This window comes from Dermacentor albipictus, chromosome 4 (assembly GCF_038994185.2).
Source record: "Dermacentor albipictus isolate Rhodes 1998 colony chromosome 4, USDA_Dalb.pri_finalv2, whole genome shotgun sequence".
Taxonomy (NCBI): Eukaryota; Metazoa; Arthropoda; class Arachnida; order Ixodida; family Ixodidae; genus Dermacentor; species Dermacentor albipictus.
This window is the reverse complement of record NC_091824.1, coordinates 114,957,587-114,984,367: the sequence shown is the minus strand read 5'-3', so window position 1 is coordinate 114,984,367 and position 26,781 is coordinate 114,957,587. Positions and strand designations below refer to the sequence as shown.

The 26,781-nt window shown below is 45.6% G+C and overlaps 1 long non-coding RNA gene across 1 annotated transcript in view; it reads left to right on the top strand.

Annotated features, from left to right (window-relative positions):
- Positions 1-10,850, top strand: part of LOC139059305 (uncharacterized) — a 152,439-nt gene extending 141,589 nt beyond the window's left edge. Inside the window, exon 3 of the long non-coding RNA XR_011514056.1 lies at positions 10,750-10,850. This is a non-coding gene — a long non-coding RNA (uncharacterized lncRNA). The remainder of the gene's footprint in view (positions 1-10,749) is intronic.
- Positions 10,851-26,781: the final 15,931 nt, after the last annotated feature.

The following is a 26,781-nucleotide window of genomic DNA, read 5'->3' as shown; positions in this document are numbered from 1 at the left end:
GTGTATGTTAAGTAAATCTTGGTGGTCAAAATTGACCCTGAACCCTCCCCTATGGTGCACTATAATAAACCACTGTGTCCTTTTAGGGCACTAAACCACACAATTTACTTTACTAGGTCGCACGCATGCGAAGAAAGGCAATGTTACAACCCCATCAAGCCAAGAGACAGTGAAGATGTGGAAATCATAGGGAATTCGATCGTTATTTATATTTAAATGCTCATAGAGCAAGAGCTTCGTGCTGCTACTAGCCTCTTATATATATATATATATATATATATATATATATATATATATATATATATATATATATATTTATATATTATTTGCGGCAAAGTGTACATAGGGCAGACAGGCAGATGCCTCAATGAGTCTTAGGGAACGCAAGCAAAAACTTGACTGTTATCGAGATGCAAATGTCTCCGTGCATTGTGGTGATTGCGGGTGTAAACCACTGTTTAAGGATTGTGTAGTCGTGTTTAGAAATACAGATAACGGTACGAGGGCAATTGTAGAAGCAAGCTTGATTGCAAAAGAATGCGCCAACTGGGTCAGCGCTCCGCCGATTACTCTTAGCAGAAAGAACAGAAAGCAGAAAGGGCTATCTGGAAAATGCTGCGAGAATTGCTGGAAAATTTCCGCTCGTTTGAGCCGGTATAAGTACCATGCTTTTCAGAAATAAACTTCAGTTGACAGTTAGCGCACGTCTTGTCATCTTTCTAGTCCGTGTCAGTCCAGCGCTATGACTTCAGTCGATGCAACGAACCAACTAGCCCAAAAATCTGCACTCCTGAATATATAAAAGAATAAATAAAGGAATAGAAAAGAACGGAATAATTTCCATGTAACGATAGTTTTACGTTATTAACGATATCTCGTCTCCACCTGGAACAAATATGACCATTGTGTTCCCAGAAATGAAAGAAAGAACGCGAAAGGCTACTTGATTGCTCATAATTGAAGCGGCGTACGCCTGGTATGTCAGTGTATCTTACCTTTGTTACTGTATTTTTAGTGCATTTACACGCCGGCTTTCTTAGGGTAAAAAAGTTTGGACTCCGGCTTAGTTGTGCCAAGGAGCCAGAAAGGAATCGAATATTACTTGTCAGCGTCGCGCCTTTGCTGTCGTCTTATGTACAAGCATGTCGTATCTATTTTTTTTTTCATCTGGGCTACTTCATTTATAGCCATTGCTGAAACCAGCAGTGGCAACGCATAGGTGGATCGATGAGAATATCCCTGAAAATAAGAACACACATGAGAAAGCTCGTAGTTGGAAGTTCCCTGCCTAGTACTACGGAGAACCGAAAGCGGTTTCGAAATGCCGGCCTTTATAAGGTTTTGTACTAGCTCTCTCCAGTCTGTTGACTTGGATATGCAGCCACTGCGTTGGCCGGGATGACGAGTGGGCTGTTCACCTATTGGGTTTTATAAGCCTTTGCCATTTTTCACCCGCTTTGAGGAAGCTTCCAGGAGATGACAGTGCACTTTTATGCGTGGGAAATTGGACGTCGTCATTAGCAACAAAAATGAGGAGAGGGCACACGACCATTTTTTTAGCGCCAAAGCTTCGTAGTCATCGTCTTTTGTCGCAGTGCAGATGGGAATCTATTAGAAAGCAACTGTTACATTACCAGCTCTCACTTTATAGGAGTTGCGTCATCGCTTGTGTCAGTATTTCGCGCTGGTCTCTTGTTTCCTCTTATGTAACAGGCCTGCTCTTAGTCATTTAGGCTACACCATACGTTCCACTCCGCCAAATAACTAAGGCGCTCCTTCACAAATGGCTAGGTGGGAGGGGAGGTTCAAGATTTCCAAATAAAGGGGCTCTGCACAGGAGCGTAAAATATTTATTTACTTTCTCGGGCAGCTAGGCATTTCGACTGTTCTATTCACTAGAATTTCCTCGAGAGAAAATGACATACATCCCTGGGCCCTCAGCGCTTTTTCTCGACGAAATGCAAGGCTGAGTTGTTGAGCTGAGTTGTTGAGTAGGCAATATGTCTGCTTGCCTTACCTGTACCACAGAGCCCAGAGCAAACTACTGAAATAAAGTTTAAAGGTAGCATTTGCAGGATGAAATCCGATACTCTGAACCGAGGAAACGAAATAATATTAATAATATAAGCGGTATTTTTTTTTCCTGTATATTGGCAGGATCAAGATAGCCAACGTTCTTAAGGCATTTGTATATCAAAGCGAATCGATATTTTAAATAACGATGAAGCATCGCTGGACAGGGGCCATTTCTCTATTTGTACAGAAATCTTGCGAAAATTTCAACCGCTTTAATTTTCACCCCCTTCTTTTCTGCCACGTAACAGTATTTCCCACGTGTGTAATCACACCATGTTTTGTTCTCACCGCTCCCATAAAAAAGAAGTATACCATGCGCTAGTGACATTTTGTTAATACTTAAGGGTCACCTTTGAACTGACTCTAATATATCGTTTGGGAAATGACAGCCGAGCTAATCGGAAAGCATTCGCTTGTGATTGCACAGTGCGAAAACCGTGGAATAACTTTCTGTCGATTTCCCTATGTCATTTTTCTTTTCGTTGCGGATTTTCGCCGGCATAATTGCGAACACGTGGGGTTACTTAACGTGCTCAAATAGCACCGGGCACTAATGTTATTTTTTTCTTACATCTCGTCCCAACTGTTTCTTGGTCGCCACGGAGGATTTGAACCAGTGACCTGGCGCTCAGTGGCAGAACGTCATGACCAGGCTCTGAGCCACCGCGATGCGCACACGAAAAAGAACATGTGACCAAAAATGGTGCTTCATTGGCACTCTTGCAGCTGACCGATGAAGGTTTTTTTGGGCGAATGCATGCGAATGACCAGATTTCCAGTCATTTCACTGTGCAATCAAGTGCCCGAAATTTGCGAGCTCAGCTCTAATGGGGCGACCAAAACGCTGTATGTGTTGGTGATGAATATCCGGAGAGTATTTTTTCCAGCCTATCCACTTGGACCCTAGTTAACCGTACCTACCGACTTCGTCGTCGGGAGGAGTCAGGATTGGGGGCTTAATCCCATCGCTCGTAACCAGTTGTCAAGATTGGAGTCCGGCATGAATTAGAAGGTAGCTGGCCCATGCCGTCGTCCAACTTATCCACGCTGAGGACGTTGATGAATGGAAGGACTGCTTCTCATCGAGAACGAGGAATATGGGTTTATTTACAGTATCTACATTAGTCTAGCATGACTGCGAGAAAAAGTACATCAGTCTAACATGACTGCTTCGGAAAGTACATCAGTCTAACTTGACTGCTTGAGAGAGAGTGTCCTGAGCAGCCGCACGACAGCGGTTTATAAACACTCGGTCCTCCCCCGATACACAGGAGACAGAAACGGCCGTCCAGGCACCATAGGCGAGTTGACAAGGCACTGTAGGTGAATTGAAGAGGCACCGTAGGCGAGTTGACGACCAGGCACCGTAGGGGCATTTTATTCCCCGAGCTGACCCCCGCAGCGTGCCCGCCAGCTGACCATTGTCTTGCGTCTTGGTCGGCGCGTGGGAAGGGGTCTCAGTAGACGTTGCCGTGGGCTCAGTAACAATAGTTGGTCCGCCGAGCCAGTTTAGTCACAATGGCGACGATGCTAGAGCGTAACGGTGGCATTCCGAGACAAGGTTGCCGCTGCTGTCGCAACTGGAAGACAAAACTTGCACGTCATCGGGTCGTTCTTAACAGAGGCCAAGATGATCACGTAGTCGGGAAGTGTGCCCGCATTTGGGATCCGAGCAAAAAATGCGGGTGCACAATTTAAGATAAGCTAAGCACGACGAATGACATTTTGCACAAGACTTAGTCAAACATCTAATAGAGCGGTAGGGCGATGTTCAATGCTTAAGAGGAAGCTTTAGCTCGGCCAAACTCCGATGTGACCTGTTCAGACACATGTAAAACGCAAAAAGGCGTTTCTGAGATAACACCAGGTCTGATTTTAATAAAAATTGTTTCATTTATAAGAGAAAGCTAAATTTTAGTGATTTTTGGAAGTGGAATATTGACTTAACACTTGAATTTTTGAAAAAGAATGTTAAAGAATTCACAAGTTTGAAAAAAAATAGACGCGTGAAGTTTATAAATTATTAGCTCTCCATCAGGAACAGATATCGCGGTTCTGTAAAGGCATCTATTAGATCATTCAAAGTGGACACATTCGATAGTCAATTTATATCTTACGTGAACTTGTTGCGTTATGTACAAGGGTTGTGCAAACGCTATGTTTTCATATCAATGAATCATTTGACTTTCACGCGTAACATAGCAATTTTGTCCGTTTTAGATGCACTATCAAATGCAATTCACAGTATTGTGATATCTTTTGTCCCTGCTGCGTTAGAGAGTTCTAAACTTCACAGTTTCGTATTGTGAGAATTTTCGGTTTTTGTCAATTTTTAATAATATATTGACGATTTCATCCAAACATTCGAAACCAAATGTCACTAGATTTTAAGGTTTTCCTTTAGGTGCAACAAACCTCGTCAAATCTGGTACAGAAACGAATCCTCCTTTTACATGTATTTAGACAGGAGCACCTAGATGGTCGATGCGGGTCAATGCAAGATCTTCTGGGTTTTGATCATGACTACAAATTCAGTCTCATATATTTAAAACAGATAAGCTCGAATTAAAAAAAAAAGGTATTTGAAATACAAGAAATAGAAATGTGGGTTTTTGTTCTGCGCAATTATCGGTATACAGTATTACCCGCTACAAACCTTCTGAGACCATAGCCTTTGCAATATGTTCTCGGAATTCATATAATGTAACACTACAGAAACAATCCAGGAAGTATAAACCTCTGTGGAAAAAATATTCATCAGTGTCGACGAGAACTGCCTCATTACGCGGTTTTACATCCTCCTAGCCCGCAAGCGATTTCGCCATTAAACTATCATAACAAATTACGTGTATATATTTGCGTGCAGAATAACTTCCTTTATTATCACACGAGTACGCAACAACTTGTTCTTTATTTTTTTTTATTTCTTCGCAAACGATCCAGGCACATTTTTTTTGTTTCATTTTCCCAATCAAGCCCGGTTTACACTGTGTGTCTCACGTTAGTATAATTAAGGGTCTTGCGGCGGGAGTTGAGGAGCATACTTGCAATACAAACAGCGGGCGCCCCTGCAAAGAAAAATGGTGCCGAAACGAGAAGGCAAAGGTGAGGAAACCGAAATCAAACGAAGAAACAATCATTGTGTCTCACCACGGTGCCTTACTTCCCCAACTTTGATGAAGGCCCTGCGGCGCTTTGAAGTTTGAACTGGCACCAGGGGTTTTTCTTTTGCTGCAGTCGGTTTCGCTTCCGGCAATACACGTGCATGTTATGCCTCACCGGACAGTGAATAGTACCCCGAGGGCTTCAACAAGAGCAGTTGGAGCCGTTGCGAGCCCACTTCGCATACGTAGATATTTTTTTTTTTAAGACAGACGAAGGCGCTTTCTAATGCGCTCGTCTACGAATTTAGGTATCGTGGTCGGACGTTCAAATGCTTAACATAAGAAGCATTCATGTTCATCTGGTTTTCTTTGTGTTAGAAAACAGGCAACAAAAAATAGAAACACTAATTATTTAGCATACGGTAAGTCCCACCGGTAAACAGGAAGGAGTAAACTCCACGCCGCGCATTAGTGGAGCTTTGTCGTTGTTTTGTCTATTTTGCTGTTACATTTCAAACCGTTAAATGCACTGATTTTTGCCACGCCATGCAGTAGAAGGCTTAACAAAGCATGCGAGAGAGTGAGAGGCCGACCGATGTACCATTTGGAACCAGAACCTTTTGGTACGCCCAGTACTCGTTACTGAAAAAAAAAACATACAATCAATCTGTCATTATTTGCCTATCACCTAGGAAAGCTAAGGCACGTCCGTATTTAACTCCTCTTGATACGATATCGAGCAAGTACATAGACAAAACTAAAGGAAAATGTCTAATGATGCAACGAATAGTCTATGTTATGAAAATAACTAAGTGTAACAATATCAAAGAAGACAAATATACTACAGTCAAATAACACTTTACGATTACAGAAAAACAACTCGGAAATTATTGCTTCACTATGCATGATACCCGTATTATATTTCATTCAAGTTTTCTACATTCACCAAAGGAACAAAAGTGCTTTGAATTACTGCATTTTTACATATCCGGTCTGTTCTGGTCAGTCATGTCTTTACTTGCTGCTCATCAAGACTATGAGGATGATTCAGAGTTTTTTATACATATTTGATCTTTTGTTAATAAGCTGTCATAAGCGTGCTCGTGCGCAAAATCTTTCTGACAGTGCCGTGTGGTGCGCCGTTGGCATCTTGCTGCTGCTCGCACAGATTCATGCTGCTTACAGCTTACTGTGCACCATCCATGAAGGTAATAGCAATAACTCTCAGCAGATCACATCCAGGCGCTCACTGTACAATCTGAAGTCTGAGAAATTCAATCAGCAACCTTATTGAAGCGTCCCGAGATTCACGCTTGAAGCGTTCTCACGCCCCTCCTTCCCTTCTCTGTCCTTCGCTTGTCCCTGTGCCTTTGAAAGCTCTCAACGCCTCTCCTTTGCGCCTGTCTGCCTGATGCCTTGGCACCTACGCCTCGATGCTGTACTTGTGAAAAAAAAAGAAACTTTCAGTTTATCTTAAAAATTAGAGAGCAGAGCCGCCTCTCAACTAAAGTGCTCGGTTCGTTCCAAGTGCGGGGGGAGATAAGAGGGGGGATCTTATCGGCGGTTGCGCGTTTTGAGATTTCCTAACCACCAGCAGCTATCAGTTCCTACTCTGGCACACTGGTGTGGAGACGTGTTTGCGAAGCAGTTCTCTGTGGCGGCAATAGTCGAAGCCCGTTAGTGAAGACCCGTATTGACTATGCTTAAGAAGCGACGCCACTTTTCACTAAGTGTAGTGTGGTCGAGGAAAGCCTTCGATCCGGGCTCAGTCTTTAAATACGGGGAAGGCAATAGACTCACGCGAATGAGCGAAGAAGCCAAAGAACAGCCGAGCTTGCTAAAGGGGCCCTGAAACACTTTTCGAACATAATAGGAGAATGTTGCCGATTCAGTAACGATGCTCTTGTGAACATGTGAGCCAAATATTATTGCACTGCATGCAGCAGAGAATTCGCAATCTTGTTTTAATAGCAGTGGAAACATCGCTTGCTGTCTCCTTGGCAATGTTATCATGCAGCGTCATCACAAGCAGCGAAGCCCACAACAACTATTAGATGATTTCGTGATCGCGAGAACAGCCTCGGTAACGCATTTATTGCTGACTTGAGTTAAATAAGTTAGAAATATGAGTGTGTGCGTTCTCAAAAAGAGAGGAAAACCATTCCATCATTTGCACCGCCGGCCCACGCACGACAGCTGCACAAATTTGCGTCTGCTGCGCTTGGCCACCGAGATATAGTTACATTACAAAAGACACTTTTCCGACACATTGCTAATATTGAAGCCCGATCAACAACAAAAACATTATCGCAAACATACCAAATCATATGGGTAGATCGATACTACGAATATCGTCTTTTACAAATATTTTATTTTGCAAGGAAAGAATGGAGAGATTTTCTTACATCACTAGCGACCTTGCAGCACCATGACATACCTGTGCATTTAAGAAATCCTGAACCTTGGCTTGTACCGCGCTTTCGCACCGAGTATAAGTTGCAATCTATTAAACACAATTTGCCGAAAATGCTAAATAATCATGTTCACGCTAATAAATTCTCTCGTAAAGAGTTGAAGATGTATTTCGTTAACCTATAGCACATATATTCATGTATAACGATGCATATAAATGTCTATGTTTTTTCTTGTTTGCCTATTTGTTTACTTGTATAAAAAAGGCATCTTTTTTTACATATCCATTCATAAGCATGTAACTCAGTTTTTTTCCAATTTTATGTTTAGTTTATGTTTAGTAAACTTCTACTTACGTTTTTTGTACTAAAAAGTTATTGTTATCGCGTTGCCATGTATAACGCCTCCTGGGTCCAGTCAAGCTGCTGACGGCAGCTTTTAGCCCGGGAGGACGTTTCTAGTCTGTACTAGAAGAAGAATAAACTTGAACTTGAACTTGATGAAAGGCGTAGTGTAGACACCGCAGCCGCCACGGGGTGTCGCCACGAGCCGTCTCGCCGCTGAAACGTTCAAACTTCGGACAGTACCAGGGGGGCATTGCTCCCTTGTGTCCCCTTGCCGTCTCCCCTAGTGAAAAACTAGTGAAAAAAGGAAAAAATGGAGGAAGTTGCTCATCAGTCCGATATCGATGTATAACTTTGGCGCTGAGCCGTGCTCCCTGAAGGGTTGCAGAAGATAGTGCCAACCGTTCCCTCTCTCACTCAGAACCACTTCTCTCTCTCTAACTTTGCTTGTGCTTGAACAATTTGAAAAATATTTGCTGCAGGAGATTTCTCAGGCTACGTAATTTAATAGTGATATCATTCTATGACGAGTTAAAGAAACAGTTTCTGGGCCTCTTTAAGGACGACGAAGCAGGTTGCGCAAACCCTAACATATACAAATGGCTTGAAGAGTTCTGCCCGTTAATGGCATCAATGTTGAAATTAAGCATAGACCTGAGAATAATATATCTGACCGCTCATCTGGACAGTTGGGGAGAGATATAAAGAATCCTTACTGAAAAGCATTCACCTTGGATAGCGACCTTTTTTCGCCCTGTCTCAGTGTGCTACGTAGATGTCAGTTGGAAATATTTACGTATAAAGCGCATATCACTTAGGGCAATAGCTCGTTGTGCGAAAAGCTACGATGTAGCAAATTGTTTGTGGCGCTGGCCAGCAGGCTGAACTTAATCGCCGGGCTACCAAGACACTGCCCTAATACTGAGCACGCCTATTGCTGCTTCCACAATTTGTCAATGCATTACTTATTTTTTTTGTAATTTTAGCATTTTACCACACTTCTTGGAATGTGCACTTGGATGCTGGGCAGTGCGAAAAGTAAATTTCAACGTCTGTTTGCTGTTGAACCTGCGTGTTGTGACACCACTGTGTGGGAACGAAATGTGGGCGTCGCATGCATGTACGTAGTTTGCCACATTTCAGTATGCTTAAAGTATGTATTTACGCAATCTGTCTTCTGTTGCATATTTTTTAAATGCTTTATTTCAATTTATTAACTTGGGCGTGCGCAGGGATCTATTTTTGTAGGTCTATAAGAAAGGAACAACCGGCTTAGTTAATATACCAACATCGTTCAAAGTGACATTTAACAAGATTATGAGGCAGCAGGCAATGAAACATAAAGAAGATTACCTGTGTCTTTTATTGAAATGCCGAATTGTTAAACAGAAAGAAAATTAAAATTCAAAGAACGACGTCCTGCCACAGGTGGAAGCTGAACCCATAACCTCCGCCTGTAGCGTGAAATGCTTTACCAATTAAGCGACGACGCCAGCATTAGAATGAATGAAGTTTCCTTCACGTTAGGAGTTGCTCCGTTGGCAACTGTGAATGTTTACTCCCACCGATGTAACTTGAAACGATGCAACTCTTACAACGCATAATATTATGCATCGGTTGAAGCTACAGGAGAAACGAACAGTGGGTAAGGATAAATATGATTGGTTGGCGTGGTTATGATTGAATGCCGACACGTTCCATTATTGCTTTGTGTTTACCGTCCAACGCCATCTGCGAGAATATTATCTGTCAAATACATGCTCACGGTACTTCGAATTGCTTGCCAAAAAGTTTTCAACAGTAAAGCTTCAGTTGGGTTTCGTAATATGCAACATTTGCATTGCGACAAAAGCGTGGGTGTTCCAAAGCATCGAGTATGATACTTTTCGAGCGCTCAGTTTCGTCTTGGAACGGTTCGCTTTTTCTGCGATCGAACATGCATGTTTATGGACGCTCCCTGTATGAATGGGATCTAAATATATGTATGCGGCGTGTTGTGATCGGGAGTTTGAACGTTGTTCGAAATACATACAAACGCGTGTCAGACATATCGAAGGGAATCTGAAGCTTCTCAAGGATATGCCTGTTGGAAACAGAGACCGCAGCAATGTTGGCGAAGACAGCGGAAAGGTGGTCGGTAGCAGGGAGCACACATATTTGGAAACAGTATGCCTGTCTTTCAGGAATACATATTCACTTTTTCTTTTCTGTTTTGCTACTGATACAGTGCGCTTTTTTTGACAGTGCTCGTGTCCTCTATGATGCTTCCTTGCCTCTGTCTTTTTACTCAGTAGATCATGAATCGTTTTTTTTACCTTGTCCAGTCCACCACATTTATTCATTAAGCTTCTCTACTGCTTTTGCTTTGTTATACAGGCTTGCAAATGTTTTTTGTGCAGTTGTACCCAAGCGCAGAGCAAGTGCCTAGTACGCATGAACTCGCTGTGTTTGTCATTGTTATATATGTGTATATAGGGCCCCTTAAGTTCAAATACTGTGACGAAAGAAAAGAACGCTAGCTCGATGCTACGTTACCAGTTCTGGGGGAGCCCACACTATGCAATAAAAAAAATAAGGAAGGTCTCAGCAAATGGTCTGGCTGCTGCAGCCATAGGCTTTGTAAGAGTGGAAAGCTCCTCCCAAAGACATTTTTCTGACAGCCCGCGGGAAAACAGGAAACTGCTTCTGTTCATCTTCATGTCTCGAATGGTATTTTGTGCTTTCTGTACTACGCTCATGTTATATATAATGGGGGACGCTCATCAAGTTTTATTTGTTTGCCGGTGGCATTGTTCCTTCACATTTGTTTACAGGTTACCTATTGCCTTGCCTTATTTGCGCAAATACCAACGTGTCAGTGGCAGAGCGGCTACACGCAGCAGAAGTCTTTTCCTTCTCCTCATGGTGTGTGCCCTGAAAAATACCAGTGTCGTAAGTTTATTCAGGACTTCTCGAGGATGTTATCAACGCATCAGCCTTAGAAGAGTGAATAAGTGAATACTTATTTGACTAGTTATAATGTGTTATATCCTGTAGACTTCCGTTTTGTACAAATGAATGTGCATTTCTTGAAACAGGCTGGTTTACAGAGCCCATCATCGCAGGACTTGGGATTTCCTCACGAACGTGTACAACAGCTGCTCATACTAGAAGGACTGTGAATGCGAAGTGATTTCTTCTCACATTTATGCTAGCGACGGCTCTGAATAATTCATGTTGACTAATTTGACTCGGAAAGTGACGCTAAGATGGAGCCATTGCCAACCAGGTCTGCCAGGCTATTCCCTCTAGCAGCCTCACCACCATCAAGGAGGAAGACTGTTAAGCACAAGGGAAAATCCTGTTTTGATGAGATGGTGTTCTAATCTACCTTAAGCATTTTCCGGCGCATGTGTCCGTGAACGTACATTTAATTTATATTTGTGCATCGGTTCGATTTTAATTGGTAAATTTTGTCGTCAAATAAATCTGCATCTGTAAAAATCTGTCGCCTAACCCGCTGTCCCCCGCAAACACAAGATATGAACGAAAGGGCGAGGTATAATGCAAGAATGCAGCTACGAAGGCTTAATTTTTTTTGCTAAACACACATCTAATGCAAAAAGATTCATGCAGAAACTCCGCTGTGAGTTGTTCAAGTACGCACGAGCACTGTGCCACTTGCTCATCACGCAGCCTGGTGCCATTATTAATGTTATATGACACTTCCGACCAGCATAAACAACAGCAATGCGGCGACAGGAACAGCTACGGCCTGTGGTGGAAGGTGGGTTGATGAGGCAGCAAAACTGCTGCAGGTGGCGGCACTAGGTGCGCTGATAACATTCTAGTAATTATAAGCCGTTATCGCTCTTTAGCGCTGTATTAATCCGCGTTGAGCCATTACGAACCGTGATCAATCATATTCTCCGGCGGCGGCTGCATATGGCGTGGCCGCACGTGTCCTATCTTGAAAGCGATCTGCGATGGGGACAGAGTGCGCCGAGAGCTGATAGCTTCGTGTGCATTGCGCTCCCGCCGCTTAGTTCGCGTTGAAGTGAGAGGCATCACGAAGGTCAATTAGCTTGCTGCTGCGGTCCTTATCTTGAAAGTGATCGTCACATGTGACGCACGGACGGGTTTCTTCGTTGGGTAGGCATTGAAATGCTTACGCATTTAAAAACAGAAAGGAAACAAGAGCTCCGCTGTCTAGCAAGTTAATTTTATCGAAGGTTGCTGGAACGATGCAGGATTCGAAAAGAAAATAATGAATACTTTTCCCACGAGCACAATTACCGAACAAGAATGTTGCTAAGATACGCTACCGGTGAACTATTTTTCTGTTCTCGATTTTAACTAATTTCTTCTTGCATCACTGTAAGAATTTCCACTTCCATATAATACACTTGATTTGTTAGTAAGCGGTGCACCTTTCTTCCTTTCTGTCGCTAAAGTGTAACGTAAAATTACGTTGACCAAACCAGGTTGTGCTTGACAGATTTCAGTAACACTCAGGTAAACTGTGAAGCATGCGCTCATGTCATTTTGTTTGGAATGCCGTCTAATTTTCTTCGCCACTGTAACGGCCTGTGGTGGCGACGCGGGGGTGCTGATTAATAGCGTATTAGCGATTTGGAGACATATGATGTTGCTGGCACTGGATGCAGAGGACTAGGTCACGCAGAAGAGTACTCGCGGAGCGACATGTTACAGTTAATTTTGCTTCGCACAATTTTGTCTTTGCATAAAACGGTCTATAAGGAAGATGTTATTCCTGCCCTCTAAAAGTACGTTGAATAAATTTCGTTTTCAAGACCACTGTTTCTGGCATAAAGCTAAGAGAATTTTCGCAGAAGATGACAAAACAAAATTACTTGCGACCAGAGTAACACGTCCACCCTGGTGTGTCGTATCTACGAAGAATATACTTTGCAGGCTTGGGAACAGGTCATAAATGCAGAAAGAAAAAAAGAAAGTTTCGCCAGAGCAGAAAGAGGACGAGAAATAATAGCTTGTCTCTTACCTTTTTCTTTTTCGCAGGCATCAAATTACTTGGAAGCCAATTGCCCGAGATGCCTAAGCGATGCAAGGTAAATATAACGAGTGAGCTGAAATATTAGTAAGAAGGGTTCACTTGGTTGTGCTTCATTCCAATTTCTAGGAAAATAATCGCTATCGCGGCTCATTAGGTCGCCTAAATGGCCCATTTGATTATCGATAACAGTATGAGCATTTTCTATTTTTTTTAATTATCACTCATTTACAAGCTCCGCGTGTGCTATAGCTTACGCGGAAGCCTTTATTTTTGGTAATTGTGGCTCTAAAAAAATCGTTTCGTGTTCATCGTGCCAGAAGTATTATCTTTGCGGTGCCCTAATGGTTACACGCACGCACACACACGCGCGTACACGCACACAAAGAATCTGAATTCCTCGCATGGTTCAACTTAAACGGTGGGACGGTTTGGTAGCATCAAAAATGCAAACATTGGACTGCTGACGTTAAAGGGACTGCAAAGCTATACTGGGAACTACACAAACTGCGCGGACATTTTGAGACCACTGTGCAACATCGCTTTCGCTCGCTAACAACGATTGTCGTCTGGGTTCGGCAACGTGAAGTCGTTGAGAAGAAAGTTGCAGTTCTTCTCACGTGAGGTGAATGTGAATCATGAGATCTGCATTGGCCGAATTGCCGTGTCTTCAAAAGTGGTGTCAACGCCGCTATTTGTTTGCAACATCTATATAAAGACGCACCTGCATAGCACGTATAAGGTAATTGTGTCAACTTAAGGCGCTTCACGTACTCGGAAGTGCACATCGTAGGAAGCCGGCTTTGCAATGGGCGCCACCTGAGGCACTACCGCCCCACGTTAGACCACCCTCTTCAAGTAACCCTGCTAGAGAGGTGCGTTTTGTGTGGCCTGAATATTTGATCTGCTCCTCGATTGGCTTTCAAAACTTCAAGAGCTTGTAAAACGTGACCGCTTTGCTGAAGATGCACTACCATAGGTGAAGGAAGACATGTCCAGATTCTACAAAAATAACGTGGAGCCCGGAAACAGACGGTGAGAGGGCCGGTATAGTGGCGTTTATATATTTATGTGTTTGCAGAAAAATATATTTCAATCGATTCGCACAGTGTGGACTCTGAATTCTGTCCGATAATATCGTGTCGCAGCCGCTCACACGAATGCTTCGCCAGCAGTTCACAGTTGTTAACATTTCGTATACACCCCCTTGCTATGTCACTTCCGGTGTCCTACAAGGCAGCGTTTTAGGACCCTTACTATTTCTGATATACATCAACGACCTGCCTACTAATATATCTTCCTGCATCCGTCTTTTTGCTGACGACTGCATAATTTACCATACCATGAATTCTATCGAAAACCTCATTGCATTTCAAAATGACCTCAAAAATTGTTTCTGGTGGGTGTAGTACCTCGCAAATGCATCTTAACGAATCTAAATGTAACACTATCACTTTCAGCCGTAAGCATGTCAATTCACCTACTTCCTAAACTACTCTCAGGTCTCGGAAGCACCTTCATATACATATGTAGGAGGTCACGTTGCTCCTAACCTTTCCTGGGCATCCCACGTCACCGCCATTTGCTCCAAAGCCTCACTAACTTTGGGGTATTTACGAAAACCGCCCCAACAAGCATCCGCAAGTTTGCATATGCAACATTTGTCCGGCCTCAACTAGAACTTGCAAGCCCTGTGTGGTCGCCTCATCGAAAATGTCTAATCAATATGCTAGCAGCCATACAGAACAGAGCAGCACGTTCTATTTCTTGCGATTCTAACTATTCTCTAGCGTAACCGTGAGTAAACAGAATTATGACATCCTTTCACTTGAAGCTCGCCGTTGCATGTAACTTCTCTGTTTGTTCCACAAGTACGTTTATGGTAATAGGCTGTCTCCACTACCTCTCGGAAGGCCTTTGCGCGCGTCGAAATGCCTCCATAACAATTTCAGTTACTCGCGCATCTTCGGTCATACATTAACCTTCAACAGCTCTGCGCTGGCACGTGCCAGTTCTCTGTGGAACGGTTTGCCCGATACTACCGCTTCCTTAATAAACCATGATTCCTTCCGCAGCCAAGTCAGTAGTCACAGTTCAATAACAGCCTTTTAATCTGTTTACCGACTTAATGCTTTTCATTGGTATTTCTCAGTTGCATTCAGGTTTGTACTGCGCATCAGTTACATTTTGAAAGCGTGGTGTATCACTTGCGTTTGAATGCTTTGTATTAGAAATGTATAAGTGCCACTTGCTACATAATATGTTTGCGAGCTCTTATAGTACTGTTTCCGTTTAGACCCCCTTACGTCATGCTCCTACAGGCACGTGCAAGGTCTTTGTAAATAAATAAATAGATAAATAAACGCATTTGTGCTCTTGTTATTATTTAATGCATACCCTAAGTAAGTAAACACCAATTATTTTGAGCCAAGATGCGTTATTTATATGCACATCGCTCCTTTAATCTTCTTAATTTAAGCTCTTCTTAATCTTTAATCGCTCTTTAAATCGTGAGGTAGTGTATATATATATACACTCGCTAAAAAAGTATTTTTTTTTACTTGTCGTTCCTCACATATTTTAAATAGATTATTCATAGATCGTATCGGCGAGGAAAGAAACTGTTAATATAAACAAGCAAGAAAGAATTCCTTACGTAAAGTAGCAAAACATAAATTATATGCCCAAGCTACTTACTCGATGGGTTCATCAAACGCTAACTTGTGTAATTAAGAGCCCATTTGCACAATGTCTTTCCTTCTTCTTGGGGGAGGGGGGAGGGGGGACATCTTACAGAGTCTTATCATCCATTTTCGCTAACAATTTGTCAACGTACGGTTGGAAGCGGCGGATAGCCATTACTTGTCATTTTGAGCCCTTATTCTGTAGCGACATATGCTGGACTCACACGCTCCTTGTTGTAGTGCAATAACGTTTCAGATCAGTACATATTATGGAGGAAAAACTAAAGCTGACATGCTTGAAGACGCTCCCAGCGATGAGGTGAAAGAGAGGGAGAATATCAAATAGAAATGTCGGATCGATGTCTATTTGGGAAACTGGGTAGGGGGAAGAGAGATCGGGCTAAGTATGTCGCACTATGTAAACTTCGAATGCTCAACCCCTTAGCGGCCCTTTTAACATAATCAAGTGGCAGGTGTCAGTCTTCTAATCACGTCACCACATTAGCACGGTATTTAGCCCGGAATTCCTTTAGTCCTTCGTGTTACCGCACGAGGTGATGCCCAATTCGCGTTAGCGCAATCGCATATACGTATAGCATTTCACTTGCGGAGGTTATTGCAGGTGGTTGGGGCCACTGCGTTTCCGTCGCCGCTGCGACAAAGCGACGATGTCATCTGTCATGGCGTATCCTGCTGTGACCGCCGCTAAAGATAATGGTGCCTCTCGAAATATTTCTTTGAAAAAAAATTCGTTGGTGTCAGAGATCGCAGCCAGGTGTTTTTTTTTTCTCTGCGTTGTTTCTGGAGGCAGTGCGGTTGCTCTTTAGTGTTTTTCTGTGGGACTTGCGAATGCGAGCTCATACGTTTGGAGCAGTGAGTGCCGTAAAACGATTTCCGAGCCTTTTGAATTCTTTCTATGCGGAGAGAATCATTGAATGTGACATATTTGGTTTTAACAAATGGTTCTGTTCCAGAGTACCGTGTTGCGCCCGAGTGAACATCGATAGTATGGGCTATTCTTGCCTTTGCATCTTTAATAATTGTGACACTGGTCACTATCATGTTAAGGGAAGCATTTAGGAATGCGAAAAAGGCAGCACCCGAGCTCTCGGTTCAGAGATTCAGAGTACTCCCATCTAACACTAAACATCCGCTTGAAGTACAGGCTCGTCCACTCTTAGGGTGAACACGGCTCACCGTGGCCGCGCTCCGCGGGGCGCCAGTGCGTCCGGTGCGGCGGCGCATCGAAGCGAAGCAGCGCAGGCGCACACGGACCCAGGGGAGGTGCTTCGCATCGTCTGCTACAGCGCTGGCGCGCACCGCCTCTTGCTTTGCTGTACACTTCGCTAGTGACTGAGTGACCGAGGCGGCATTGCGGGAAGGCATACTTCACTAACTGAAGCATTTTCCAGCTGGTTCCGTCTACAGCATGTGAACAGCCTGCTTAATCAATATACATAAACAGAAACAAGAATCTCACCACATAAATCACTTAGCATGTTTTTTATAGGTGATGAGGGTAAAAATACAGTCATTTTCTTCGCGTTATTAATTAAGCTGGGGCCTAGAGGCGACGCTTGATAGTCGTGTCAGGGACGTCATTCAGCCTGAAGCTGTTCTTAATTTCTCCAATGGTGGAGGTCGGGTTTGCAGCAGCCGCTGCAACAATGGTCACTCTTTGCCGGGTTTACGGGGAGCATCCGCGATTCTTCCATCCTACTTTTAAGCCTAGACGATTCTATTTACAATTTTCAGTGGCCTTTTTGTCATCTCCGATATAACGCGTTGAGAATAGTTTTGTAGGCACAGATCTACAGTGCGTCGTCTTTCTTTTTCCAGTACCCGCGACATGGCTAGTTTCCAAAGCACACCGGGGAAATGAAATTATCCTGCACTGTTAAGCGTTTTTATTGCCGAAGTGCCATGGCAACCAGCAACCGAACAAAATGCGATTCATCATGCAAGTCGACGGAAATGCGTTTAATGGAAGCACCTCTGGTGTCTTTCGATTTGGCCAGTTATCCCAGAATCTGTAACTCCTGAGTGGCCAGTCACCCAGTTGAGTAGTCGTTGGCTGCACCGCATCATCATATTAAGCTAGGATGGGGTAGCATGACCTTCGAAAAAAAAAGGGGGGGGGGGGCTCAGCAGTTGATCGGGCTGACGCCCTTGGTCAGACAAAAATTAGACTGGCCTTGACAAAGCAATCTGGCTTGCGCCGGGCTTAGCGTTTACAAACGGCGAGTCCGTTTGCCGACCACCGGCATGCTGTGGGCAGACGACACCATGCCGGCCTCATGACCGTCGGTTTAAATGTCGTGGCCGCCTTCGTCCAACACACGGACCGGCCACTTCCCCACGACGGCAACAGCATCGCTTGTCCGCGGCAAGGGTTCCTGTGCCGTATTCATATTTGGGTTTTACCTACTCAGCCCAGCCCACCCCCGCCTACCTCCCCCACCCCCCCAAAAAAGAAATAAACTCCTCCTAATCTCCAAATGTATCCGATGCCCACCTCTATGGCGTAACTCCATGTGTCGCTTCGGGACGTATACCGCACAATTAGCAAATTATTATATGCTAGTGAGAATATGCATTTGGCCCATTCTGAGGAAGTACTGAAATGAAATAGAAGCGAATAACGACTTAATTATCCGGCGAGACGTAATTTAAACTAGAAAACAGACATGTAGATTATAGATTTCCCTTTTTAATTACCTATTCGAAACGGACGGAAACAGCATTCGCATGCGGCGTGCATTGATTCCAAGGAGAAAAAAAAAACACAAAAACGTCGGCGCCATATGTTTTAGTTCACCTAATCAATGTAATCAAATAATTGACCGACGGTTCCTCAAATGAGAATGCAACATCTCGCATCAGGTAGCCGTCAGAGGACCGGCACCACTTCGGTGATTTTACACAAGCTGTGACAGCAAAAATGAATTTAGTTTTTTTTTTATAGGATGTAGAACGATGAAAAGGGGGAGTAAAATGGGCGCCAAATCAGTTGCTATGCCGAGGAGAGCACTTTTTTACATTGCGCAAGCACTCCATGCTCTCCTACCAGCGACATTATAGCGTCAATAAGAGAGTGCGAAACAGCGGATATCACTTCTTAGTTGTTGTCGAAGTAATAGTATTGCCCTCCTTAATGGTAAAATCCATGGCAAACATGATGATGCTTGATTTAACAATCGCTCTCTAACTTTCTGCGAAATTTATAGCGGGTTTCGGTCGTTTTCTTAAGTCAATTAAGCACATTCGTTCTAGCATCAAGACATGCGCGAAACGGCGCGCTAGGCTCATCACATGATGACTCCAACCAAGAGCGCGCCTAATAGGTTTCTCGGTATGCACTACACCAAGTGCTGTGAAAGTAAAATAAGAGGGCCCCAGCCTAATAAAGAGCTCGAAAAAATGACTATTTTTACCCTCATCACATATGAAAAACATGCTAAGTGACTTATGTGGTGAGAAGCTTGCTTTTGTTTATGTATATTGATTAAGCAGGCTGTTCACAAGCTGTAGACGGAACCCGCTGGAAAATGCTAAAGTTAGTGAAGTGCGCTTCCCTGCAATACCACCTCGGGCACTCAGTCACCTGGGTCTAGCGTAGTGTACAGCAAAGCAAGCGGCGATGCGCTCCAGCGGTGTAGCAGACGACGCGAGGCACCTCCCCTGGGTCCGTGTGCGCCTGCGCTGCTTCGCTTCGATGCGCCGCCGCGCCGGACGCACTGGCGCCCCGCGGAGCGCGGGCGCGGTGAGCCGTGTTCACCCTAAGAGTGGACAAGCCTGTACATATGTAATCTTCATGGTTTTATAGTATATACGATATCAGCACCTGCATTTTGTTAATCTTTTCATGCAACGTTTCGGCAAGCGTAGCTCTGAAAAAGGTGGTCATACACCTTGTCCTTTATCAGCAATCACAGTCGGCACGTCCAACATCCAAATAGAGCGGAATTTCCTCGCTGCGACTGCAGGCATACGGATGAATGCCTGCACCAGGTTCTTGTATAAGCGCACGAACTTGGTCACAGCAAGACGCTTATTGGTTTCTGAATTCGGCAAGTTTGAATATGTGTGAGTGACGAAAAAAAAAAAACATTTTCGCTCACTGTAGTGAACTCAACAAAGCACACAAAAATATTGCTTTGTAAGTTTTTTTTTTGCTTTGTTATGTTTGTTTTGTAGAGTGCAGCGAACTTGTAGATGAGAAGCAGTCGTATAAATAAGCCGCGTAGCTTTCACTGGGAAGTGCTATTTTTAACTCTCTCGTGTTTCGCGTCATTACGTAGTCCCCTGGCAGTTCATCACGCTCTCCTTCTTGCGAGAGCATAGCACTGCGAGCGGTGTGGTAAGCTCAATTTAGCGGCCGTCGTACTGTATCGAGGACCACACGGCTTCAATCCTGTTGCGTGAAGAACTCTAATTTGTTGTGACATTTGCGGTGAATTGCGACTGAGGGCGAATTTGTCGAACGAACAGCGACACGATGTACGACTTTTGACAGTGGTATTATATTCCTACTTGCGTCACGATCATATATTGAATAAAAAGGCGCAGTGAGGCGCTCTTACGATGCCGGGAACTGCTTTTCTCGTAAACGCAATGTATTAGAACTTAAAAGCCGAAAGCCGGGTGAGTTGGCGTTAACTCATTATTAAACTATAGCGTTGAAAAAGGAGAGGACATTGCGTTCACTTCGTTCTTGCCCTTTGTGTTTCTGTCGCGGTGTAGTTGTTTATTAGCACATATATTGTAAGTTGTCGACCCGCTGTGGTGGTGTAGTAGCTTTGGCGTCGCACTACTAAGCCCGAGAATGTGGGTTTAAATCTCTGCTCGATTTTAATCGGGGTAAAATATAAAAATGGCCTTGCACAGTGCATTGCGCACGCATTAAAATCCCCAGCAGGTCAAAATTAATCCGGGCTCCCTCACTACGGCGTGCTTTATAAGTGAATCCTGGTTTTGACACGCAAAACCCCAGAATTTTATTTTATTTTTGAAACTCATAAGTTGTTCTTACAATCCTAGCGGTGACCAAATACAGTTCCACATCAAGAACAATTATAGCTAGTTCATTTTATTTCTGGCCTAGGAGAGTACATTTGTACAAAAAGAATTTGAATAGTAATAGGCGATAAAATCTAAAGTTTGCTAAATAGTTAAGTAGTAATTTATTTCCTGAACTAGCCGGAAATTAAAGCTCCGTTGTACCACAGTATATGTGCTTTAAGGATCCGATGCTTAAGTCACCATCAAACTCGGTGTAGCATATGTGCTTCACTGGGTGTTACGAGGTTTGCTGTTTTAGTCGGTGGCAACTAAAGAATTCGATGCCAAATACACCGCCGTCCAGGTAAGAGAATTCGTACAAATGCGCCAACCAAATACATTCGCCCACTTCAAAACCCCATTGCGGAGGTGGACTTCTATAGATAGCAGCGTCTCTAAGGAACTATGTGTTAGAGTGTGGAGGCACAAAGGGTAGATGCACTGCGGCTTTGTGACCTGAGCTTGTGCTGGATTCTTAACTTTCCAGTGACTACAGCGAGCCTGTGCTAGGCGTGAAAGAAACAATGCAGCAGTCCGGAAAGGTACATGGATTAACTTCCATTTAAAACGCAGACAATTCGTGGCTCACATGGTATCCGGAAATGATCACTAGCTAATAGAGGCCATTACACCCGGGCACGATGAGAAGTGCAGAAGCCATTTCTAGGCTGCGGTAGGCTTTTGTCCAAGCTTGTCCTTTCGGGAAGAATACACACACTGCCACACTGGTTGGTTTGCAATACTTCGATTTTACACCGTCCTCTTTTTGTCTCTCTGTATGCGGCAGGGTGAAAGCGCGGAGAGGAAGAGCGAAGGGTTTGCAGAAATTTTTGCCTTCCTCTACGGCAGAGAATATCACAAGGAGCAAAATAAAGAACAAAAAACAATAAAACGTTCTCAGTAACCGCCAACATGATATGGCACAACGAGCGTGAGAATCGTTACTCCTGTGCAGCGACACGAAGCGTGCTTGATGTTTGTACAGATGCTTTCAAAGTGTACCTCCGTTAACGGAGTTTATTTGTTCGCTCCTCAGCACAAGCCGTCGATGGCTACAAATGGCCTTTCATCTTGTGTAACGTGTTTTGCCGTGTGTTTTCTGTGTGCTCATTTCTTTCCTTTAACACGTAAAGCCATTGTAAAACGTTGTCTGACATACTCGATATAAGATGCCCGGCCAACTGTGCGTCCCATGCTGACGAGTGGCTTTTACAGCCGCCTGTAAAGCTTTTGGCGGTTACGACTTAGATTTTATGTCTTTATTGGCTTTAGAAACCCACGTGCACCACCGAGCGAATGAAGACCTTCTTTTTTTGTACTTTTTGCTTCAGTCGGCCTTGACGGAGAAGATGACCGTAAATATTAGAAATCTCCGTTCATTGCTAGCCCTACGCAAAGTGGAACAAAAGAAGGAAAAGGAGAGTTGTGTTTTGTAACCGCCATATAAATTGGATATCCATGGTTCTTTTACTGTGGGTTCACAACTGAGGTGACAAAAAACGTGTTATGAGCCGAGCTTGACTGTAATAAACAAGACACAATAAACAGCGTTCTCTTGTAGCGTCACAGCATAAATATATATATATATATATATATATATATATATATATATATATATATATATATATATATATATATATATATATATATATATATATATATATTGTTACGTAGGATGACGCAGACGAAAAGCTATGTACAAATATATTTACAAGGAAAATACGCTGCGCTAGGCCAAGAGGCAACAGCCCGCGCTAGCATCTAATCGTCGTCGTCGTCTTCACACTGCTGGCCTTTCGTGATCGCACATATTGTGCCGTAGCACTACCCCCGGCTGCAAAAGCGCCGTCCCGGAGCGACTAAAGATCGGACTCGGAAGCAGTGGAGTAGGCCTTGAGCCTACTGACGTGTACGACATCACTAGATGCCACAGGAGAGGACGAGGTGGAGCCCACAGGAGCAATTTCGTAAGTCACAGGCGTCACCTGGCGCAGCACGCGGTAGGGCCCTGTGTATCGCGAAAGAAGTTTCTCTGAAAGTCCGACGTGACGAGAGGGCGACCACAGGAGCACGAGCGCACCAGGTGAAAACTGTACGTCACGATGGCGGGCGTTGTACTGACACTGCTGAGTGGTCTGTGAGGCCGTAAGTCGAGCACGGGCAAGCTGGCGTGCATGGTCGGCGAGGGCGATGGCGTCGCGCGCATACTCGCTTGTTGAGACCGCAGCAGGAGGAAGTGCCGTGTCTAGGGGCAAGGTAGGTTCGCGACCGTACAGGAGATAAAAGGGAGAAAATCCGGCGGTGTCGTGCCGGGAAGAATTGTACGCAAATGTTACGTAAGGAAGGGCAATGTCCCAGTCGTGGTGGTCCTTGGAAACGTACTTGGCCAGCATATCGGTATGAGTACGGTTTAACCGCTCTGTCAGGCCATTGGTTTGAGGATGGTATGAAGTAGTCAGTTTGTGTTGAATGGAGCAGGAACGCACAATGTCAGCGATAACTTTCGAGAGGAAGTTTCGACCACGGTCAGTAAGCAGCTGTCGCGGGGCGCCATGAAGCAAGATAATGTCACGCAAGAGAAAGTCCGCGACGTCAGTGGCGCAGCTGGTAGGGAGAGCCCGAGTGATAGCGTATCGGGTGGCGTAATCAGTCGCGACGGCTACCCATTTGTTCCCAGAGGATGACGTGGGAAAGGGACCGAGCAGGTCTAATCCAACACGAAAGAACGGTTCCACAGGGACGGTGAGCGGCTGGAGATGACCGGCAGGTAGCACCTGAGGTGTCTTCCGACGCTGGCAGGGATCACAGGCAGCAACATAGCGTCGAACGGAGCGAGCGAGACCAGGCCAATAGAAGCGGCGGCGGACGCGGTCGTACGTGCGGGTTACCCCAAGATGTCCTGCAGTGGGTGCGTCATGCATCGCAAAGAGCACAGCCTGTCGTAGATGTTTTGGCACGACAAGAAGAAGATCAGGGCCATCAGGGAGAAAGCTCCTTCGGTACAGAATGCCGCCCTGGAGGACATATCGGCGAACGGATGCGTCGGTAGGTGTAGAGCGCAGACGCTCGATGAGTACTCGCAGCGATAGATCTCGGTACTGCTCATCGGCGATGTTAGCGAAGGCAGACACAGAGAAAATGCCGTCGGCGGTACTACTGTCGGCGTCGTCAGGCTCGTCTACCGGGTATCGAGACAGGCAGTCAGCGTCCTTGTGTAGTCGGCCAGATTTGTAGGTGACAGAGAACGAATATTCTTGGAGGCGTAAGGCCCAGCGACCAAGTCTTCCTGAAGGGTCTTTCAATGAGCATAACCAACAAAGCGCGTGATGGTCTGTGACAACGGAAAAGGATCGGCCATATAAGTATGGGCGGAATTTCGCAACCGCCCAAACTAGGGCCAGACACTCACGCTCAGTGATGGAATAGTTGCGCTCCGCGGGTGAGAGGAGCCTGCTGGCGTAAGCGATAACACGGTCGTGGCCACGCTGGCGTTGTGCTAGTACTGCTCCAATTCCGTGACCGCTGGCATCAGTACGGACTTCGGTAGGCGCAGAAGGATCGAAATGGGCCAGAACGGGAGGCGTTGTGAGAATGTCGATTAGATGAGAGAATGCAGAGGCCTCGTTATCGCCCCACTGGAAAGGAGAGTCTTTTTTCAAAAGGTCGGTTAGTGGTCGTGCTATGGCGGCGAAATTCCTCACGAAACGGCGGAAGTACGAACAAAGGCCGATGAAGCTGCGCACATCCTTGACACACGTCGGAACAGGGAAGTGCGTAACAGCATTGATCTTGCCTGGGTCCGGTTGCACTCCGTTCGCGTCAACGAGATGTCCAAGGACGGTAATCTGGCGACGGCCGAATTGGCACTTGGATGCGTTGAGTTGCAGACCGGCTCGCCGAAAAACGTCCAGGACTGCTGAGAGGCGCTCGAGGTGCGTAGCGAACGTTGGGGAGAATACGATAACGTCGTCCAAGTAGCACAAGCACGTGGACCATTTGAAACCGTGAAGAAGGGAGTCCATCATGCGTTCAAAAGTGGCAGGAGCGTTACATAGGCCGAACGGCATCACCTTGAATTGATAAAGACCGTCGGGTGTCACAAAGGCAGTCTTCTCGCGGTCGAGATCGTCCACGGCAATCTGCCAATAGCCGGAGCGAAGGTCAATAGAGGAGAAATAGCGAGCACCGTAGAGGCAGTCAAGGGCGTCATCAATCCGATGTAGGGGGTACACGTCCTTTTTGGTAACCCTGTTAAGGTGCCGATAATCCACGCAAAAGCGCCATGAGCCATCCTTCTTTTTTACCAGCACAACCGGTGACGCCCAAGGACTACATAACGGTTCAATAATGTTCTTGGCAAGCATTTTGCGAACTTCTGCGTGAATAACTTGACGCTCAGCTGGTGACACTCGATACGGGCGGCGATGAATAGGAGGGGCATCGCCGGTATTAATGCGATGTTTGACAGCTGTAGTTTGGGCTAAAGGACGATCGTTAAAGTCAAAAACATCGTGGTAAGAAAACAGAACGCGGTAGAGTTCACGAGCGTGCTCGGAGGGCAAGTCGGGTGCAATCATTTTCCGTAAGTCAGCGATGGAACAATTTGTCGACTGCGATGGTAGAGAAGTATCGGATGAAGTGTCGTCTACTGCAATGGATGCTACTGAGTGATCCTCGAACGAACAAAGCTGGGCCAAAGACATCCCATGTGGCAGCACTTGTGTCGTCAAGCCAAAGTTGACCACTGGCAGGCAGACGCAATTCGCCGTAATAGATAAAACTGTATGGGGTACTGTGATCCCGTGTGTAAGGAGGACGTCTTGCATAGGAGCCGCGATGTAGTGACCGTCGGGGACTGGTGGGGATGACACTAGGTCAACGTAGGTCAGTGCCGAAGGTGGCAAGCGAACGAAGTCCGCGGAACTGAGGCGACTGGGGTGTGGTTCAGGAGGATCCAGAACAGGCAGGTCAAGGCGGAGAGTACTGGCGGAACAATCGATGAGAGCAGAATGTGCGGAGAGGAAGTCTAAGCCGAGGATGATGTCGTGGGGACAGTGGGCGATGACTGTGAATAGCACGATTGTTGAGCGATCGGCGAAGGAGACGCGGGCGGTACACATACCAATGACGGGGGCTGTTCCGCCATCGGCGACACGGACAACAGGCGTCGTGGCGGGCGTGATAATTTTCTTGAGCCGGTTACGAAGGTCAGCGCTCATTACGGACAAATGCGCCCCAGTGTCTATGAGAGCAGACACGGAAACACCGTCGACGTGCACGTCAAGAAGGTTCAGATGAGTGGGCAAAGTCAGTAGAGGATTTGGCGGCGTAGGAAGCAATGCAGCGTCACCTCGAGGCGCTGTATCGTCTAGTTTTCCGGCTGGGAGCGGCGCCCGAAGGGAGTCGGCGAATAGGAGCGACGGGGCTGGGGCGGTTCTGGGGCTGGGGCTGGGAGAATAGGGGCGGTTCGTTGCAGGAGAATCAGTGGCGGCATTATCGGAGCATGCGGCATAGGGACGAGAAGGGCCACCTGAGGGGTGAGAGTAGGCAGTATAAGTAGACCGGATCGGGGAACTCCAGCGACTACGACAGTGCCGAGAAATGTGCCCGATTCGATGGCAGTGGAAACAAATAGGCTTGTCGTCTGCAGTGCGCCACTCAGATGGGTTGCGGAAACGTGGTGGGTAAGAAGATGCGGGACGGGGCGAAATCGAAGAAGCCGGGTGGGTATCAGGGCGATGGGCCGGGCGGGGAGCAGGGCGATGGGCCGAGCAGATGGTGTGAAGACCCATGTTTTCAAACTCCTGGCGGACAACTGCCTGGATCAGTGAGACCGCGACTGCAGATGTGTTGGTGGGACTGGAGTCGAAGGCAGCCGGATAGGCGGCGTCGATCTCACGCCGGACGATCCTGGTAACATTGGCAGTGTTGTTGGGACGAGGAGCGTCGGCACAGGAAGATGTCGCTGGGGTGTTGGGCAGACGGGCAAACTGCTGGTCAATACGTCGGCTTTTGGCGAGTTCCAGGCGGCGGCACTCTTTTATAACAGCATCCACCGTGGCTACGTTGTTGCAAACGAGCAAGTTGAA